The sequence below is a fragment of the Apodemus sylvaticus genome, chromosome 10 (assembly GCF_947179515.1).
Source record: "Apodemus sylvaticus chromosome 10, mApoSyl1.1, whole genome shotgun sequence".
Lineage (NCBI taxonomy): Eukaryota > Metazoa > Chordata > Mammalia > Rodentia > Muridae > Apodemus > Apodemus sylvaticus.
Window position 1 is genome coordinate 20,791,182 of NC_067481.1, and position 12,372 is coordinate 20,803,553.

Genomic DNA, 12,372 nt, shown 5'->3' on the forward strand with positions numbered 1-12,372 from the left:
TTCTAGGCGTGTGAGTGATTTGTAGAGCTCCATTCATTGCAGGTGAATTTATAGAACAGTTGAAAAGAGAACCTGTGCATCATTTGCTATTGGCAGATTCAAAGAGCAGCCTTTGATTTAATTCACTCAGAAATGTAGATCTTAGGGAAGAGACCATGTCATATCCAGAGAGTCCAACAAATACAGTTAAAGGTATGAAAGTAGTTGGACGTGGTTGTGTGAACTCGTGATTTCAGTGCTCACATGGCTGAAAAAGGATTGAGAGCTCAAGGTCACTCAGGGTTTGTATAGTGAGTTGTGTAGGAAGTTCTGTCTCTCAAAACAGAAAACACCTAAAAAACGGAATAGCGGCTTGACCATTGGATATACCTATCTTGGTCTTTTCCTGTAGATCTGTGCCTGAGAGAAGTGTCAATTGGTGCTCCTTGGTTTCTAAAGAGAGAACTTTAAGCCATTCCAGAGGCTGTGTTGGTGTGATTTGGGAGCCATAGGAGAAAGATTTAGAAGCATGCAGTTAGAATCAACTCCTTACTCTTCTGTTCTTTGTAATTAGAGAGCCTATCACCTACCCTAGACTATGGCCAGCTCTGAACATGGAAAATAGCCATCTAGAATTGGCATAAATGCCTAGATGTTCTTGATTTAAATACCTATGAAAAGGGCTTAGTCCTAGGATGTTTAAATTGAGAGATGAATGTAAATTCAATGCTTGCTAGGTACACAACTTCTATTTAGAATCAGGTATGGCAATGTATCACTAATCCAGCATTTGATAGGCTGTGGCACGATCATGAGTTCAAGACCAGCTTGGGATATATGACGAGACCCTACTGTAAAGAAGGGTGGGTGGTATCAAATGAACAAATAAAACAACTATTTTTATTAAAAATCTGCTGGGCAGTGGTGGCGTATGCCTTTAATCCGTGCACTTGGGAGGCAGAGGCAGACGGATTTCTGAGTTTGAGGCCAGCCTGGTCTACAGAGTGAGTTCCAGCACAGCCAGGATTATACAGAGAAACCCTGTCTTGAAAAAGTAAAAAAGTAAAAACAAAAAACAAACAAACAAAAAAACCAACTGTGTGTTGGGGGCTGGAGCAATGGCTCAGTGGGTAAAAGCACAGAGGTCCTGAGTTCAAATCCTAGCACCCACATGGTTGCTCACAACCATCCATCCATAAAAGAAGTCTGGCTCCCTCTTCTGGTGTGTCGAGCACAGCTACAGTGTACTTTAATGATAATATGTGTGTGTGTGTGGGGGGGGGGGCAGGGGGCTGTTCATGTTAAGTGCCACAGTCAGCCTGCGCAGATGCTGGGAACTACAGTGTATGTGTGAGTTCATGTACACTACCTGTATGTGCATGTCTAAGCAGGCCAGGAAAGGATGTGAGATTCCCAGGAATTGGAGCTGATAACGATTATGAGCTACTGTATGTGGGTTCTAGGGACCAAACCAGATGTGTGAGAAAAGTAAGCACTCCGACCTGCTAAATCATCCCTCCGCCCTGTAAGACGGGCATTTTAGGTGAGGCTAGTGAGTGATCTGTTAGGGCAAATATGGTTCAGGCAGGGTAGGGGGCTCAGATCCTCACCCTTCATCCCTCATGGATTTTTCCTTTTTCTTTGAAGTCCCTGTGAAAAGAATTTGATTATTATCTGAAAAATAATGTGTGTTCCAGTGCCGCCCCCCACCCCACCCCAATGAATTCCATCCAGGCCAGTGACTTGTCCAGTGTCTCAGCTGCCTGTACTGCAGAAGTGGGGCAGTCCCCAAGCCTCGATGAGTCTCATGGGCCATACTGAACTATAAAGTTCCCAACTGACTCCCCGTGCACTGCTTTATTTGCTACGTTTGGAGTAGAGCTCAGAGCAGTTGCCCTGTAGGTTGAAAGGACTTTGAAGTATTCCAGAATGTGGTGCAGAGTGTGTCCAGGCAGTCTCACTGTGTCTCTGTGGCTTTGGGGCATTCATCTCCTCCACACGTGGATCTCCCACCGCTCTCTAATGTGCTAGTGTCTGCAGTACAGGGCTGCTGCTGAGTCTGCTGTTTGAGTCTGGGCTTCTGATTTGTTTGTGTAAAGTTTGGAGACATACCAGCACCTTGACACTTTATTAAAGATTTATTAATTTTATGTACGTGAGTACGCTGTAGTTGTCTTCAGACACGCTAGAAAGGGGTATCGGATCCCATTACAGATGGTTGTGGTTGCTGAGAATTGAACTCAGGACCTCTGAGCTCTTGACACTTTATATGTTAATAGTTTTTATAGGGTTTTGTTTTTTGGTTTTGTTTGGTTTTTCCAGACAGGGTTTCTCTGTGTAGCCCCGACTGTCCTGGAACTCGCTCTGTAGACCAGGCTGGCTGGGAACTCAGAAATCCGCCTGCCTCTGCCCCCCAAGTGCTGGGATTAAAAGTGTGTGCCACCACTGCCCAGCTATTTTCATTGTTTTGTTTTGTCGAAACTGAGTTTCTCTGTGTAGCTCTGGCTTGCCTGGACCTTGCTCCGTAGGCTGCCCTGGAACTCAGAGATCCGCCTGCTTCTCTCTTCCTAAGTACTGGGGTTAAAGGTATGTGCCACCATGGCCTGACTTTAGTTTTAAATAAATAAATCTTTTTATTTATAGGACAGTGTATGTGTGCCTAATGAGACCTGAAGATGGTAACAGATCTGCAGCTGGAGGGGAGTTTGCGGTGTTTGTAAGCCACCCTGTGGGTGCTGAGCACCGACTTGGGTTCTGAAAGAGGAACACACAGTCTTAAGCACTCAGCCATCTTTCCAGTCCCCACATTAACACTTTTTTTTTTCATTTTGTGTGTGTTGGGGGGGGGCACGTGGGGGTTAGAAGACAGCTTGCAGGAATTGATTCTCTGTTCCACAGTGTGGGTCCTGGGGCTAGAACCCAGACCATCAGGCTTGGGAATGGCCACCTTAACATTCTGAGCCATATTGCTGGCTGCTCCTTAACACTTTAAGAAATTTTTAAAATTTGTCCACGTGGGTGTGTACCTGCCACTGTGCAGCTATGGAAGTTGGGGCACAAGTGTGTTCCAGGGATCAAATTCAGATCAGCAGGCTTGGTAGCGGCAGTCTACCTGCTGACCATCTGACCAGTCAGTCCTCTGGAACACTGCTGAAGCTAAGAAGGCATGTTTCAGAATATGTTCTTGGAGCAGGGGAAGTTTGTCTTCCCTACTGTACTGGCACTCCGGGTGCACACACAGGTCCATCGTCTTCCTTGGTACAGGAGTTCCTTGGTTAGGAAGAAATGACATAGTGGATGCTGTGGAGGTAGGGAGGCAGAGGCAGGAGAGTACCTGAGTGAGGCCAGGAGGGCCTTAAAAAAAAAAGGAAAAGAAAAGAAAAAGAAAAAGGTCCTATAGACACCGTTTTCCCTTTTAACTACCAAGGATGGCACAGTGTGGTGCTGCAACCTGGCTGAATGAGTGTTAGATCTGGAGGGTGGCGACATCTGCTTAACGAGCTTACTTTTCCGTCTGCATCAGAGTCCTCCCCGCCCCCCAAAGAAACTCGAATCGCCAGGCAGTGGTGGCAGAGGCAGGTGGAACCAGTCTGAGGCCAACCTGGTCGACAGAGTGAGTTCCAGGCTACACAGAGAAACTACGGCTTGAAAAAAGAAAACAAAAACAAGCTTGAAATTCCAGTGTGCTGCCTGAGCTTTAGGAATTTTATATAGTGGTCAACAATAGCACCTTACAGATGAAGAGCGGATCCGCACTGCTGTGTTGTGTTTTGTAGTGGGTAATAAAGAAGAGTACCGCCTCCCCAAGTCCCTACCGGTCCAGCCTAGGGCGACTCTCACTGGCCCTTTCTGCCAATCTCTTCCAACTAGCTCTCACAGAATCCCAGCTGTGGTTCCTCCCCGCTGCAGACTGTGTAAACGGGCGGGAATTCCGCACTCCCGCCCTACACGCAAATACCCGGTAAAGCATGACTCTTAATCTTAAATAGTTAACCAAATATTTTTATGTATGTAAAACTCCCAATTACATAATGCCAATTTAAAATGATAAAGGTCTTTTCCCAGTTTTCTAACTTCCCCCAAACACCAGAAATACCTCTGAAGCCACCTGGATATCCATCCGCACCTCCTCTGCTCTGCTCCTCGGGTCCACTGAGCCTCTTTCTCCCGCCCCCTCATTTATCTTAGCTCCTCCTCCTCCTCTCTCCCCTCCAATCACTGGCCTTTCACTGCCTCAATGTGAATGGATAGGAAATACCTTGCAACATTGTTTAAACTCACAAAAGCCTTATGTGCTGGCTTACAGGAACTTAGGAAGGCAAATATTTTTCACCTGTCACCTCAAAGTATTAAAATCTATCGTGTTCTTTGCCTTAAATATTTATTTTTCTAGGGGCTGGAGAGATGCCTCCGCAGTTAAGAGCACTCTTCTAGTGCTTAAGACTCTTCCTTAGCTGGGCGGTGGTGACGCACGACTTTAATCCCAGCACTTAGGAGGCAGAGGCCGGCGGATTTCTGAGTTTGTAGGCCAGTCTGGTCTACAGAGTGAGTTCCTGGACAGCCAGGGATACACAGAGAAACCCTGTCTCAGAAAAAAAAAAAAAAAAAAAGACTGCTCTTCCAGAGGTCCTGAGTTCAAATCCCAGTAACCACAGATGGCTCACAACCATCTGTAATGGAATCCGATATCCCCTTCTAGTCTGAAGACAGCTACAGTGTGTATATATATATATATACACACACACATATATATATATGAGTACATATATATGAGTATATATATATATACATACATATAAATTTTTTTAAAAAATGATTGATTTTTCTAGTCTTAAGTTATCTTTCCCCCTGTTGCATTTCTGAGGATGCAACCAACTTCACTGTCAAACTTGCCCCCGGCCCTCCTTCCCTAGCCACAGAGCCCATGACTGACTCAGTGCTGTGTGCTCCATTTTTTGACACTTTACAGCTGTGTATGAGGAATTTGGAGCTTGTTTATCCTATGAGCTGTGCTTTTTGTTGTTGTTTTTTGGGATTTTTTTTTTATTTGTTGTTTCTTGAGACAGGGTTTCTCTGTGTGGCCCTGGCTATCCTGGAATTCACTCTGTAGACCAGGCTGGCCTCGAACTCAGAAATCCGCCTAATAGTATGTGGTTTATTTTATGAGACAGGATCTCATATGGACCAGGCTGACTTTGAACTCCAGATATCCCTGCTTTCTAAGTTATGGAAAGAAGACCTACAAGACAACACCCCTTTATTTTGTTTTGTTGGTAGGGTTTTACTGTTTTACAGTTCTGGCTGTCCTGAAACTTGTTCTGTAGACCAGGCTTGCCTGGAACTCAGGTCCTCTTGCTTCTGCCTCCCAAGTGCTAAGATTGAGGTCATGTACCACCACTGCTCAGCTGACAAACTCTTAATATTTTACTGACCTTATCATAAAAGAAACCTGGGGGGGAGGGGGTGGCCTGGAGAGATGGCTCAGTGCTTAAGAACACTGACTGCTCTTCTGAAGGTCCTGAGTTCAAATCCCAGCAACCACCTGGTGGCCCACAACCATCCATAACGAGATCTGACGCCCTCTTCTGGAGTGTCTGAAGACAGCGACAGTGTACTTACATATAATAAATAAATAAACCTAAGAAAGAAAGAAAGAAAATTGGGGCTTTGCAGATGGCTAAAGTGCATGTTGTTCGAGTGTGAGCTGTAGCTGAATTTGGACATTCAGAACACAGAACCCTCTGACGTTTAACACAGGTGCACTCAGAGGCCAGGGAGGTCATTGGCTCTTCTGGACCTGCAGTAACAGCTAGTTTTTACCTGCCTATTGTGATTCTGGGAACCAACGTCTTTGTTAGAGCAACCAGTGCTCTAAACTACTGAGCTGTCTCTTCAGTGCCCCCCCATCCCCCCACCCCCCACCCCCGCCCCATTGCTTTTCATCCTGAGAGTTCTAAGAGAAAGTGAAACAGGTGTGGGGATCGGGACAGCGGCATCTCCATCAGAGATAGATTTTTTTTAAAAGACTTATTATATGTAAGCACACTGTAGCTTTCTCCAGATGCACCAGAAGAGGGCGTCAGAACTCATTATGAATGGTTATGGGCCACCATGTGGTTGCTGGGATTTGCACTCAGGACCTTTGGAAGTGTAGTCAGTGCTCTTAACTCTCTCCATCTCTCCAGCCACCTCTCCAGCCCAGATTATTTTTCTAATGCAGGGTCTCATATACCTCAGGTTTGTACATGGTCTTAAACTCACCACGTATGGGAGAATAACCTTGACCCTCTGATCTTCTTGCTTCTACATCTCAAGGGCCAGGATTACAGGCCTGTGTAGCCATACCTAATTTATGTGGTCTTGGGGTTTGAACTCAGGGTCTTGTGCCTGCTAGGCAGTCATTCTACTAACTGATTGCCAGCCCTTGGTTTGGGAAAGGGTCACGATCAATTGATAGCTTAGACTAGTTTTGAGCTCAGGGAGATTGTCCTGCTTCAGGCTCCCAGTGCTAGGATGATGATAGGTATGGTCCACTGTATCCTGCTTAAAATTAGTCTTGCCAGGAGGAATTGAGAGTCTCCCTGTCCTCTATTCTCCAATTGCTGTGGCTAGCCCTGGGCTTGTATTTTGATGCTAATTCCACCCCTCAGAAGGGGCAGCAGAGGAGTTGTCTTGTGAACCTTCTCCCCACCTTAATTTTTCAAATAAAGGCTTGAGCCAATGATTGGGCAGGAGGAAGGGGCAGGAGCTGAGAGTTTAGGGGAGGAGCCTCGGGGGATCAACAGGAGAGGGAGGAGGGAGGAGGGATCGATGGAGAGGCTTCAGAGAGATAAGCTCGTGGCCTGGAGAAACCCCAAGTTATGTGGGATAATATAGATGGGAATAGAGTAGTGTAGTGAGAGATGTGCCCAATCTAGGCTTGTAGCTTGTTTTGTTACTGATTGAGTTGAACTTTCTTTTACTGGTTGGAAACAAAGTAGCAGCATCCAATGCCAGCTCTAGATGAATCTCTTGCTGGATAGGAATGGGCCAGGTGTGGCCAGCGGCCAGCCACTCCTCGTTCACAGTGACCACACCATCATAGCGGGATTAACCTTCCTTTGGAGTTTGGCAGCAGTGTGCACTTGCTAAGCAGGCTATAGTGGACTATGGGAGCCTCAGCCTGTTCTGCTTCCCTTCCATCCTGTAAATTTGGTTCCTGGAGCCAAGCCACAGTGATCTAAGCCACCTGCCTCTTGGCATTTCCAGTAACCCTGGGAGCTCTAAGGGCTGCCACTTTTTCACGGTATCCTGTGGAGTCTGGCTAATGGGGTTTTGGGCAAGCCGAGGTTCCTGGAGCTGCTAGATCTCCACAACTGACTGGCTTTCCCGCCTTAGACTTTTTCAGTTGCTCTGGTTTTCTACCATAGATCTTTCTCACAACTGCTGACCACCTGGACTTTTGCACCCAGTAGCACTGGGGGAGTTTAGCCAGAGTCGCAACCAGCTGCCCAAATTGGAGGGAACTAGTTGCAGTAGGAACTGCCCCGGCCATCACATGGGGCGAAAGCTACTCTGGCTGGGAGCAACAACAACACACTGGTAAACCAAGGCCTTTGTGGCCTTGGGGGCCGTAATTTGTCTCTTGTGGTTAATTGGCTATAGCACCTCAGATATAAAGGGGCAGACACATGGCTTCTGCTAGCGGGTTCCCCTATACTACCACCCACCCGCAGTGGGTCTTGGGCATGCTGAGGTGCTTGCACCTGTCTGGTCTGGGCCACTTAACATGCACTGGGCCTTCAGGGTATGCTGAGCAGCGTGGAGGGATTGCTCTGCCTGGCTAAGATGGCTGCTATGTTGGGCATCACAGGTACCACACTGGCTGGCCTCTGTGACAATGGTTATGGTCCTGGACAAATACAAGTTTTTCCAGGGCCTTGTTGGAGCCAGGGAAGAGCTGGGGAGCCTCTGGGGAGGTGAGTGAGCCTGTGGAAGTTCAAGGGAGACGCAGGAGGAAAAAGGAAGTTCTTTGGATGTCTGTGAGGCTCTACTGTCAGGCTATGGCTAAAGGGAGAAGGGACGATGTTCTGCTGATTTCTTGAGACATGTGCGACCCACTTATCCCCTGCCCTTGACCTAGTAGTACGCTAACACCTGCCCCCAGCCCGAGACTGGGGTTAGTCTACGGGGAAGAGAGCAGAGTGGAGTGTGTATCAGAAAAGCTTCCGGGTTTCAGGAATTTTCTCCTCACTTATGCTGATGTCGGAGAGAAATTGATTGCTATTGAAATTGATTGCTAAGGTTATGATGGAAGGGTGGGTCATTGCCAGGAAGGCGCGTAGGAACTCTTAAGGACATAAATAATCCCAGCCTTTGGGAGGCAGAGGCAGGTGGATCTCTGAATTGGAGGCCAACCTGGTCTGCAGAGTAAATTCCAGGCAAGCCAAGGTTACATAGTGAAACCTTGTCTCAATAAAATAAAATAAAGTCCAGCCATGTGGTGGTGACTGGGTCTTCAATCCCAGGGTTTAGGAGGCAGAGGCAGGCAGATCTTTGAGTTCGAGGCCAGCCTGATCTACAGAGGGAGTTTCAGAACAGCCACAACTATGCAGAGAAATCCTATCTTAAAAAAAAAAAAATTAGCTGGGCGGTGGTGGCGCACGCCTGTAATCCCAGCACTCTGGGAGGCAGAGGCAGGCAGATTTCTGCATTCAAGGCCAGCCTGGTCTACAGAATGAGCTCCAGGACAGCCAGGGCTATACAGAGAAACTCTGTCTCGAAAAAACAAAAAAACAAAAAACAAACAAAAAAATTTAAAAAACCTAAATAAGAAAGAAAGAAGAGAAAAATAATCAAAGTTCTGTTCCTTCTAGCCCCTCAGAGCTAGGCATCAGAGCACTGCATGAGTCGGTGGCAGCTGAAGAGACTGGTAAAGTATAACTCGTTGGAAAGTGATTGTATTCTGTGGACTTGTCTTATGGTAATATGATGAGTGGAGGGAGACAAAACAACCTCTAACCTGGGCCCCTTCTCATTCCCTGTCTATTACCCATGCCCGGTTTGTATCCACACAATCCCATTCCCTAGTTCTTTGATATACGTAGTCTTTGTTTAAAGAAAGAAAGAGGAGGAGGAGGAGGAGGAGTGTGAGATGAGCACGGTGACTTTAATTCTAGCACTCAGGAGGCAGAGACAGGCGATTTGTAATTTTAATTTTTTGGGGGGCGGGGATGGTTAGAGATAGGGTTTTGCTGTGTAGCCCTGGCTGTCCTGGAACTCACTCTGTAGACCAGGCTGGCCTCGAACTCAGAAATCCGCCTGCCTCTGCCTCCCAAGTGCTGGGATTTAAGGCATGTGCCACCACCACCCGGCTGTAATTTTGATTTTCACTGATGGTTCTTAAATGCTTTAACCTCCCTTGTAGCCCACCACCCACCAGAGGTAGTGGGAAAGAAAGGATATAGGAGAAGTGGACCTGTTTAGAAAGGTTCTTGGGAGCAACTCCTGTCTGTATTGTCTGGAAATCAGCAGTTCAGTTCATAGGTCAGCAGTGGCGGCTTGATCCACTCGCAGACACTTCACAGATACACCAGCAGTGTAGTTAGTTAGCATCGGGATAGCAAACAGAAATCAACAGTGGTGGCACTTCCCAGCAGAGACAGCCAGGCCTCAGCCTGGGTTCGAGTCAGCAGGAGGGACCCAGAGGGACACCAGCTGTGCCTCTCAGGGAAGCGAAGATCACTGAAGACTGGAGACCCGGAAGCGTTGCACAGCTCGCTCTATAAGCAAGCCTAGCTCAGCCTCTGTCACTGTCCATCGAGTCCTATTTATACTCTCTGCAAACATCACGTGTCCTCCACATGTTTTGCCTTAGCATGTACATCTGTCTTCAACTCACATCACTCTGCCAATCAGTCCAAGTCCTCGGAATCGACCAAAAAGCCACAACATACCACCAGATGTTTTTTGGTGCATTTCTCTCTATGGAGTCCCAACAAATGCAGCTCAACTATGCACTGTAAGGTGGGCCAATATGTGTGTTGTTAGCAAAGAATCCTTCATCACGTGCCCTTTCACATGCTTGCTTTAGCAGAACACCCTTTCACTTATGTCTGCTTCAGCTAAACATTCCGTCGCGAATCTGCCTTAGTCTTTCACCTGCATCCACCTCAGCTAAATGTTCTTCACGTGTTTGTCTTAGCAAAACATCCAACTAATTTTCCAAAGAAGTTTCCACTTAAATTGGAGGCCAGCCTGGTCTACAGAGAAAGTTCCAGGCCATCCCAGGCTACATAGTAAAATCCTGTCTGAATAAACAAAGAAAGAGTCTCATGGTGAACCCCTTTAATCCCAGCACTCTTGAGGCAGAGGCAGGCGGGTCTCTCAGTTGGAGGCCAGCTGGTTCTCAGAGGGAGTTCCAGGACAGTTAGGGCTACACAGAGAAACCATGACTTGAAAAATCCAACAAACAAAAAGAAAGAAAAGAGTGACTTTTATTGTTTATCTTTCTTAAAAAAAAATAGATTTATTCATTTAATGTATGAGTACACTGTTGCTGTCTTCAGACACACCAGAAGAGGGCATCAGATCCCATTACAGATGATTGGGAGCCACCATGTGGTTGCTGGGAATTGAACTCAGGACCTCTGGAAGAGCAGTCAGTGCTCTTAACCACTGAGCCATCTCTCCAGCCCATTGTTTATCTTTCATTCACAAGCTAATTGGAATCTTTTTGTCCTCGTGGTCAGAAATGCTGTTTAGACATGAGTCCCTTGCAGGGAATTGAAACCAGGTCCAAATAAATGGCCCAATAGCATTGGAGTGCTTACAGGGTCTTACCTTCAATATTAGAGGGTGAGGTAACCTATTAAGGGTGTATGTGTGTATGTGTCCCCAAATACAGATGGGGACAGCTTTGTGGTGGCAACTACATACTGCCCACACCTCTTGCTTCTTTGATATTTGCTGAAGGCTACTGTGATCTACAAGATAGTGTGTAACACCATATATTCATATATTCATTTATCTGTATGTGAAGTACATAAGCCCTGAATGTATGCTTGGCCCTGAGGCGATAAATAAGCAGAAACTCTGTACTTACTGTGTTTGCCCTCATGGAATTCACCATCATATGTGTGTGTGTGTGTGTGTATTGATAGTAAATACATAATTGCCCCTGTGCTGAGCTGTTTAAAGGCAGCTGTTAGTCATGGTGACAGGCATGTTCACAGTCTACCCTTGAGGTGGAGGCAGGAGGATCACAAGTTGGAGGATATTCTGAGCTACATAGGAAATTATATGAACAATCAAGTCATCCTCCTCCTCCCAAGAGATGCTTGGAGGATGGGGAGGTGGAGGCTACTTGAAGGCTGCTGAAGTTAAGCAGATTGTTGTTTGGGATAGAGTGGGAATATTGCAGTTGGAAAAATTGTCTGATTATGATATCATAGGTGTATAGGTCTCTCTCTCTTCTCTCAGGAGACAAAGGCATCAAGACCAAACAGGTGACTTAGAGCCAAGAGGACTTCTTACTTTAAAAGTTCAGCTACGGATTTCTGAGTTTGAGGCCAACCTGGTCTACAGAGTGAGTTCCAGGACAGCCAGGACTATACAGAGAAACCCTGTCTCGAAAAAAACCAAAAAAAAAAAAAAAAAAAAAAAGTTCAGCTAAAGCCAGGTGGTGGTGGCACACACCTATAATCCCAGCACTCTGGGAGGCAGAGGCAGGCAGATTTCTGAGTTCGAGGCCAGCCTGGTCTACAGAGTGAGTTCCAGGACAGCCAGGGCTTTACAGAGAAACCCTGTCTCGAAAAAAAAACCAAATCCAGAAAAACAAAAACAAAAACAGAAAAACAAAACAAAAAACCAAACCAAAACAACAACAAAAAGTTCAGCCAAAGCCAGGGAGTTCTCTCTGGGGCCTGTGTGTATGTATCGCACCCTTTTATGGGAGCCTTATTATCTGCCAATACCTCCTTTGTTACATTTAAGCCTCCCAGAAGTGATGAGGTAGAATTTCATTACCCCCATTTCCCACTTGAGTCTCCATTTAAATGACACAGAACTGGTTTTCAGGTTAGAGTCCAGGTCTGGTTACATCCAGGATTGGTTGCTTTCATACATCAAGCTGTGTTCCAGGATTTGGGATGTTTCAACTCTATGCTCCTTGCTCCTGTCCCGTTTTGGAAGCACGAAGAACACTGTCTTCTGTTTCAGAGGTCCTGAGTTTAATCCCCAGCAACCTTAGTGGCTCATAGCCATCTATGATAAGATCTGATGCCCCTTTCTGTCATGCAGGCATACATGTAAATAGAGTATTCGTATACATAAATAAACAAATCAGAGTTGGAGAGATGGCTTAGCAGTTAAGAGCACTAACTGCTCTTCCAGAGGTCCTGAGTTCAATTCTCA